At 24.2% G+C, this 8,065-nt stretch overlaps 2 pseudogenes; both read right to left on the bottom strand.

The window, feature by feature from the left end:
- Positions 1 to 775: 775 nt before the first annotated feature.
- On the bottom strand, positions 776 to 1,460 carry LOC130452183 (cytochrome c oxidase subunit 2-like; annotated as a pseudogene).
- A 28-nt stretch (positions 1,461 to 1,488) lies between these two features.
- On the bottom strand, positions 1,489 to 3,092 carry LOC130452185 (cytochrome c oxidase subunit 1-like; annotated as a pseudogene).
- Positions 3,093 to 8,065: the final 4,973 nt, after the last annotated feature.

The following is an 8,065-nucleotide window of genomic DNA, read 5'->3' as shown; positions in this document are numbered from 1 at the left end:
ATATTAGCAGATAAACGAATAGCTAAAGTCCCGGGTCGAATTACATTTCTAATAGTTTCAATACATACTATAAAAGGTATAAGGATTGGAGGAGTTCCCTGAGGAACTAAATGAGCTAATATATGGATAGTATTATTTAATCATCCATAGATTATAAATCTCACTCATAATGGTAAAGCTAATCTTAATGTTAAAGTTATGTGTCTTGTTCTTGTAAAAATATAGGGGAATAAGCCTAGAAAATTATTAAATAAAATAATAGAAAACAAGGAAATAAAAATTAATGTTCTTCCTTGTGATTTATAATTTCCTATTAAAATTTTAAATTCTTTATGTAAAGTTATAATAATTTTATTTCAAAAAATATTAAATCGTGAAGGGACTAATCAAAATAATGGGGGGATAATTCTTAATCCAATTAAAGTTCTTAATCAATTTAATGAGAAGTTAAAGTTTGAAGTAGGGTCAAAGGATGAAAACAAATTTATTATCATTTTCAATTAAAATTTATTTTATTAATTTTAGTTTCAGTTATTTTAATTTTATAAAAAAAATTAAAATAATTTAAATTATTAAAACAAAAGAAAATTCTTAAAAAGAAAAATATTAATGTTAGTCAGTATAATGGTATTATTTGTGGAATTAAAAATTATCAAAGTGATTATTTTAGCTTGACAAACTAATGTTATAAATTAACTAAATTTTTCATTAGAAATATCCGTTATAATATTATAGATGATTTAAAATTCCATTGCTTACTTTCAGCCATCTAATGATAATTCAATTATTTTAATAATTCATTTAGAAAAGTATTTAGGTGAAATTCTTTCAATTACAATTGGTATAAATCTGTGGTTAGATCCACAAATTTCTGAACATTGGCCATAAAATAATCCTGATCGATTAATTGAAAATCTTGTTTGATTTAATCGTCCAGGGGTGCCGTCAATTTTCACCCCCAGTGAAGGGATTGTTCATGAATGAATAACATCTGCAGATGTAACTAATATTCGAATATTCGATTCAAAGGGGATTATTACTCGATTATCTACATCTAAAAGACGGAAATTGAATGAATTTATATCATTAATTGGGATTATATATGAGTCAAATTCAATAGTTTTAAAATCTGAATATTCATAAGATCAGTATCATTGATGTCCAATTGTTTTAATAGTGATTATTGGGTTATTAATTTCATCTAAAATATAAATTAATCGTAGAGAAGGGATGGCAATAAAAACTAAAGTAATAGTTGGTAAAATAGTTCAAATAATTTCAATTAATTGACCTTCTAATAAGTAACGATGTAAAAATTTATTAAAAAATAGTGATAATAATAATTGGCCAACTAATACAGTAATAATTACTAAAATTATTAAAGCATGATCATGAAAATATGATAATTGTTCTATTAAAGGTGATGCTCTATCTTGTAATATGAAACTTTTTCAAGTTGAAATTTCTAAAAAAAGTTTAAACTTTATGTTTGGGGTTTAAGTCCAATGCACTAATCTGCCATATTAGAAATTAGCAGATAATATTGGTAATTCGGAATAACTATGTTCTGCTGGGGGGTTAAATTGTAATCATTCAATTGAAGAATTTATTCTTAATGAACTAATTCTTTTTCGTTGTATAGAGAAAGCCTCTCAAAAAATAAATAATAAAAAAATTACTCTAATAAGGGAAATTAAAGATCCAATTGATGAAACAATATTTCATAGAGTAAAAATATCAGGATAGTCTGAGTATCGTCGTGGTATTCCTATTAATCCTAAAAAATGTTGTGGAAAAAACGTTAAATTTACTCCAATAAATATAATAAAAAATTGAATTTTTAAGTAGAAATTATTTAAGGTTAATCCTGTAAATAAAGGAAATCATTGAACAATTCCTGCTATAATTGCAAATACTGCCCCTATAGAAAGAACATAATGAAAATGAGCAACAACGTAATAAGTATCATGTAAAACAATATCAATTGAAGAGTTAGCTAAAACTACTCCTGTTAATCCTCCGACTGTGAATAAAAAAATAAACCCTAGTGCTCATAATGTTGTAGGCCTATAGTTAATTCTTGATCCGTGAAAAGTAGCTAATCATCTAAAAACTTTAATTCCAGTAGGAACTGCAATAATCATAGTAGCTGAAGTAAAATAAGCTCGGGTATCGACATCTATACCTACTGTAAATATATGGTGAGCTCAAACAATAAATCCTAATAAACCAATTGCTATTATAGCATAAATTATACCTAAAGTTCCAAAAGCTTCTTTTTTTCTACTTTCTTGTCTTACAATATGAGAAATTAAACCGAAACCTGGGAGAATTAAAATATAAACTTCAGGATGTCCAAAAAATCAAAATAAATGTTGGTATAAAATTGGGTCCCCTCCTCCAGCGGGATCAAAAAAAGAGGTATTTAAATTTCGATCAGTTAACAATATAGTAATTGCTCCTGCTAAAACTGGCAAAGATAAAAGTAAGAGGATTGCTGTAATTACAACAGCTCAAACAAATAAAGGTATTCGGTCTAAAGTTATGCCTTTGGGTCGTATATTGATTACTGTGGTAATAAAATTAATAGCCCCTAAAATTGAGGAAATTCCTGCTAAATGTAAACTAAAAATAGCTAAATCTACTGAAGATCCCCCATGAGCAATATTAGATGAAAGAGGAGGGTAAACTGTTCATACCAGTTCCTGCACCTCTTTCTACAATTCTTCTTATAATTAGAAGGAATAAAGAAGGAGGTAATAATCAGAAACTTATATTATTTATTCGGGGAAAGGCTATATCTGGAGCACCAATTATTAAGGGTACTAATCAGTTTCCAAAGCCCCCAATTATAATTGGTATTACTATAAAAAAAATTATAATAAATGCATGGGCAGTTACGATTACATTATAAATTTGATCATTTCCAATCAAAGTTCCGGGTCTTCCTAATTCTGTTCGTACTAACACTCTAAGGGAGGTTCCAACTATACCTGCTCAGATCCCAAAAATAAAATATAATGTTCCGATATCTTTATGATTTGTTGAAAACAACCATTTATTCGGTAGAATGGCTGAGTTCAGGCGATAAACTGTAAATTTATTTACGAATATTTTATTCTTTTACCAAGCCTTATATTCAAGTATGATATTAAATTGCAAATTTAAAGGTAAATAATTTTTAAGGCTTAGATAAAATCTATAATCAACTTTGAAGGTTGATAGTTTAACTTAACTTAAATCCTTATAAGATATTTAAGATCCTAGTACAAAGGCATAAGCTAAGTAGAGTAAATACATTTAAAAATAAAAAGATAAAATTATTAAATTTTGTTGGTTTAATTAAATTTTCAGTTATTAGAATAGTTAAAGAAGAAAATGTTAGTCGAATATAAAAATACAAAGTGATTAATGTTGTAATGATTAAAACTACTCTTAAGGTATATATTTGATTTAAAATTAAATTATTAACCACAATTCATTTTGGGAGGAACCCTAAAAAAGGGGGTAAACCTCCTAAAGATAAAAAATTTAAAATAAAAAATAATTTAATTAATTTATTTGTATTTAATGCATTAAAAAGTTGGTTTAGGTTGAATAAGTTTAATTTTATAAAAAAAATAATAATATTTAATCTAATAAAAAAATAAATAATAAAATATACTAATCAAATTAATTTAGAATTTAGTATTCCTGCAAGTATTCAACCAATATGATTAATTGAAGAGTAAGCTATAATTTTTCGTAGGCTTGTTTGATTTAATCCTAAAATTCCACCTACAATAGAGGAGGTAATAATTACAAATGTTAAAAATTGATTTATACTTAAATTATATATTACTAAAATTATAGGGGCTAATTTTTGTCATGTTAATAAAATAAGGCTATTTATTCAATTTAATCCTTCTATTACTTCAGGGAATCAGGAGTGAAAGGGGGCAGCTCCTAGTTTTGTCAGTAATGCTGAATTAAGAATTATCATTAATCAAATATCAGAATTATTAGGGATATAGTCTGAAGAAATTAATGATATGATTACAGCGAATAGGATAATAGTAGAAGCTAAGGCCTGAGTAATAAAATATTTTAAGGCTGCTTCTGCGGGATAAATATTTTTATTTGATTTTATTAAAGGGATAATTCTTAAAAGATTAATTTCAAGGCCAATTCATATATTAAACCAAGAATAAGCTGAAATTGAAATTATCGTACCAATTATTATTGAATTAAAGAATAGAAGTTTATATAATTTTATTATTAAAAAGGAAAGAAACCTTTATAAATGGGGTATGAACCCAGTAGCTTAAATTTAGCTTACCTTTTTTACACTTTAATATAAGATGTATATTAACTTTTGATGTTAAAGGAAATAGTTTAATCTATTAAGTGTAATTTTTTTGGGGGGGGTTAATGAAGGTGTTTTACACATAATTAATTCTATCAAAATTATCCTTTTTTTCAGGCACATCATTATTTTTTTAAAAAACAAGTTTTTAGTTAAACATAAAGTTTTAAATTTACCAAAAAAAGTAATTAAAAAAAAATATTTTTATTGAAAAAAAAATGTGCATTTTTTTGCATTTTTTGCACATTTTTTGCATTTTTTGCACATTTTTTGCATCAGAATTTTGTGCATTTTTTTGTAATTTTTTTTTACATTAACGGCAAAAGTCAATGAATCATGAAAATTTTCTTTGAAAATTTCAAGTATATAGGTTTTTCTAATATAAATGTTTAATTAATTAAAATAATAGAAATGTATATATCACCCAAGAATATATTTAGTATGAGATTTTTAATAATGTTAATAGTTTCTAGTAACTTTATATATATATAAATAATAATAATTTATAAACTATTAAACTTATGAATTAATTCGATTGTTATATATATAGAAAACTATTACAAAGTTTAAAGACTTAAATTGAAAATCCCAGAAAGAGAATCATTTAGATCTTATTCACCATATTATTAATTTATGAATGGAGAATTATTAATATTATATTAAACCATAGTATATTTATAAATATATCACGTATAAATTTATAAAGAATATAAATTAAGTAAATATTAAATAATTCTTTAATTAATATAACTTTTATTTACTCATAAAAAAAAAAAAAAAAAAAAAAAAAACCTCTTTTTTTAATAATAAAATAAGATTTCATATGATTAAAGGATTTAATTTGCTAAATATTGTTTTATTTTTATATAAAATTCAAATAATTGAACAATAAAAATATAGAATTTTTGGGAATAATTTGTTTTTATGTTTATATTTTATCTAAATTATCAAAAGTTTAAGTTTACAAATAATTTTTATAAAATTGAATTTTTTTAGAAAAAAAAATTAAAAAATACTATTTTTTCTTTATTATTTTAGTTAGTTAAATTTAGTTTTTAATTTATTTAAAATTTTAGTTTAATTACTACTTTTTTTTAAAAAAAAACCTTCATTTTTTTTTTGTTCATAGAAATTTTTAAAGAGTTATATTTTTATTAATTTTTAAGGCTAAAATTTTATATTTATAGAATTAATTTAATTGAAAAATTGGTTCAATCATTTTGTAGCTTGCATTAAGGGGTGCAAGTCAACTTAATTTATAGAATTAATTTAACTGAAAAATTAGGCCAATCATTTTGTAGCTTGCATTAAGGGGTGCAAGCCAACTTAATTTATAGAATTAATTTAACTGAAAAATTAGGCCAATCATTTTGTAGCTTGCATTAAGGGGTGCAAGTCAACTTAATTTATAGGATTAATTTAACTGAAAAATTAGGCCAATCATTTTGTAGCTTGCATTAAGGGGTGCAAGCCAACTTAATTTATAGAATTAATTTAACTGAAAAATTAGGCCAATCATTTTGTAGCTTGCATTAAGGGGTGCAAGTCAACTTAATTTATAGGATTAATTTAACTGAAAAATCGGGCCAATCATTTTGTAGCTTGCATTAAGGGGATGTAAGTTAACTTAATTTATAGAATTAATTTAATTGAAAAATTGGTTCAATCATTTTGTAGCTTGCATTAAGGGGATGCAAGTCAACTTAATTTATAGGATTAATTTAACTGAAAAATTGGGCCAATCATTTTGTAGCCTGCATTAAGGGGTGCAAGCCAACTTAATTTATAGAATTAATTTAACTGAAAAATTAGGCCAATCATTTTGTAGCTTGCATTAAGGGGTGCAAGCCAACTTAATTTATAGAATTAATTTAACTGAAAAATTAGGCCAATCATTTTGTAGCTTGCATTAAGGGGTGCAAGTCAACTTAATTTATAGGATTAATTTAACTGAAAAATCGGGCCAATCATTTTGTAGCTTGCATTAAGGGGATGTAAGTTAACTTAATTTATAGAATTAATTTAATTGAAAAATTGGTTCAATCATTTTGTAGCTTGCATTAAGGGGATGCAAGTCAACTTAATTTATAGGATTAATTTAACTGAAAAATTGGGCCAATCATTTTGTAGCTTGCATTAAGGGGTGCAAGTCAACTTAATTTATAGGATTAATTTAACTGAAAAATTGGGCCAATCATTTTGTAGCTTGCATTAAGGGGATGCAAGTTAACTTAATTTATAGAATTAATTTAATTGAAAAATTGGGTCAATCATTTTGTAGTTTGCATTAAGGGGATGCAAGTCAACTTAATTTATAGAATTAATCTAACTGAAAAATTGGGCCAATCATTTTGTAGCTTGCATTAAGGGGTGCAAGTCAACTTAATTTATAGGATTAATTTAACTGAAAAATTGGGTCAATCATTTTGTAGCTTGCATTAAGGGGATGTAAGTCAACTTAATTTATAGGATTAATTTAACTGAAAAGTTGGGCCAATCATTTTGTAGTTTGCATTAAGGGGTGCAAGTCAACTTAATTTATAGGATTAATTTAACTGAAAAGTTGGGTCAATCATTTTGTAGCTTGCATTAAGGGGATGCAAGTCAACTTAATTTATAGAATTAATTTAATTGAAAAATTGGGTCAATCATTTTGTAGTTTGCATTAAGGGGATGCAAGTCAACTTAATTTATAGAATTAATCTAACTGAAAAATTGGGCCAATCATTTTGTAGCTTGCATTAAGGGGTGCAAGTCAACTTAATTTATAGGATTAATTTAACTGAAAAGTTGGGTCAATCATTTTGTAGCTTGCATTAAGGGGTGCAAGTCAACTTAATTTATAGGATTAATTTATTAATTAAAGGTATAATTTTATAAAAGTTAAATTTGGTTCTCATATATGAAAAATTTTATTTTGTCATATAATTTTAAATTAAAATATGAGGTTAAAATTTAAAAAATAAGTTTTATGATTAATTTGTTTTTAATTTTGGTCAGTGAGAAAAATTTTGACGGGCAGGAAGTTTATTTTATGTTTATTTAATTGTTTATTTTTTAAAAGTTTTATTTTAACTTAAAAATTAGGTGTTATTTTTTATTATATGTGAATTATTTTATAGAAGAATTTAACAGTGATTAAAATTATATATTAAAGAAATTTAGATTTAGAAATAATAAGTATTATTAACAAAATTTGTGCCAGCAGTTGCGGTTATACAAATAATATAATTTAATTTTATTGATAAAAATTAATTGTAAGTAATAATTTTAATATAGAATTTAATAAGTGAAATTTTAAGTTTTATTTAAAAATTTAAGTTTGTTAATGAAGTTTAAAAATTTAAATTATAAACTAGGATTAGATACCCTATTATTTTAAATGTAATTAAAAATATTGAATTAGTAATAGTTATGTTCTTGAAAATTAAAAATTTTGGCGGTATTTTAGTCTTTTCAGAGGAACCTGTTCTGTAAATGATAATCCACGATTTAATTTACTTATATTATTAGTTTGTATATCATCGTAATTAAATATTTTATTAAAATTATAAATATTTAGAATTTAATATTATAAAATTTATCAGATCAAGGTGCAATTTATATATAAGAAGTAATGGGGTTACAATAAAAATATTTTTGGATAATTTTTATTATTAAAAATTTAAATATGGATTTGATAGTAATTTTAATAAATTAATTAAAATGATTTTAGCTCTA

Source organism: Diorhabda sublineata, unplaced genomic scaffold, assembly GCF_026230105.1.
Source record: "Diorhabda sublineata isolate icDioSubl1.1 unplaced genomic scaffold, icDioSubl1.1 Dsub_271, whole genome shotgun sequence".
Lineage (NCBI taxonomy): Eukaryota > Metazoa > Arthropoda > Insecta > Coleoptera > Chrysomelidae > Diorhabda > Diorhabda sublineata.
Note: the sequence above shows the minus strand (reverse complement) of the source record. Positions and strands in the feature narration are given on the sequence as shown.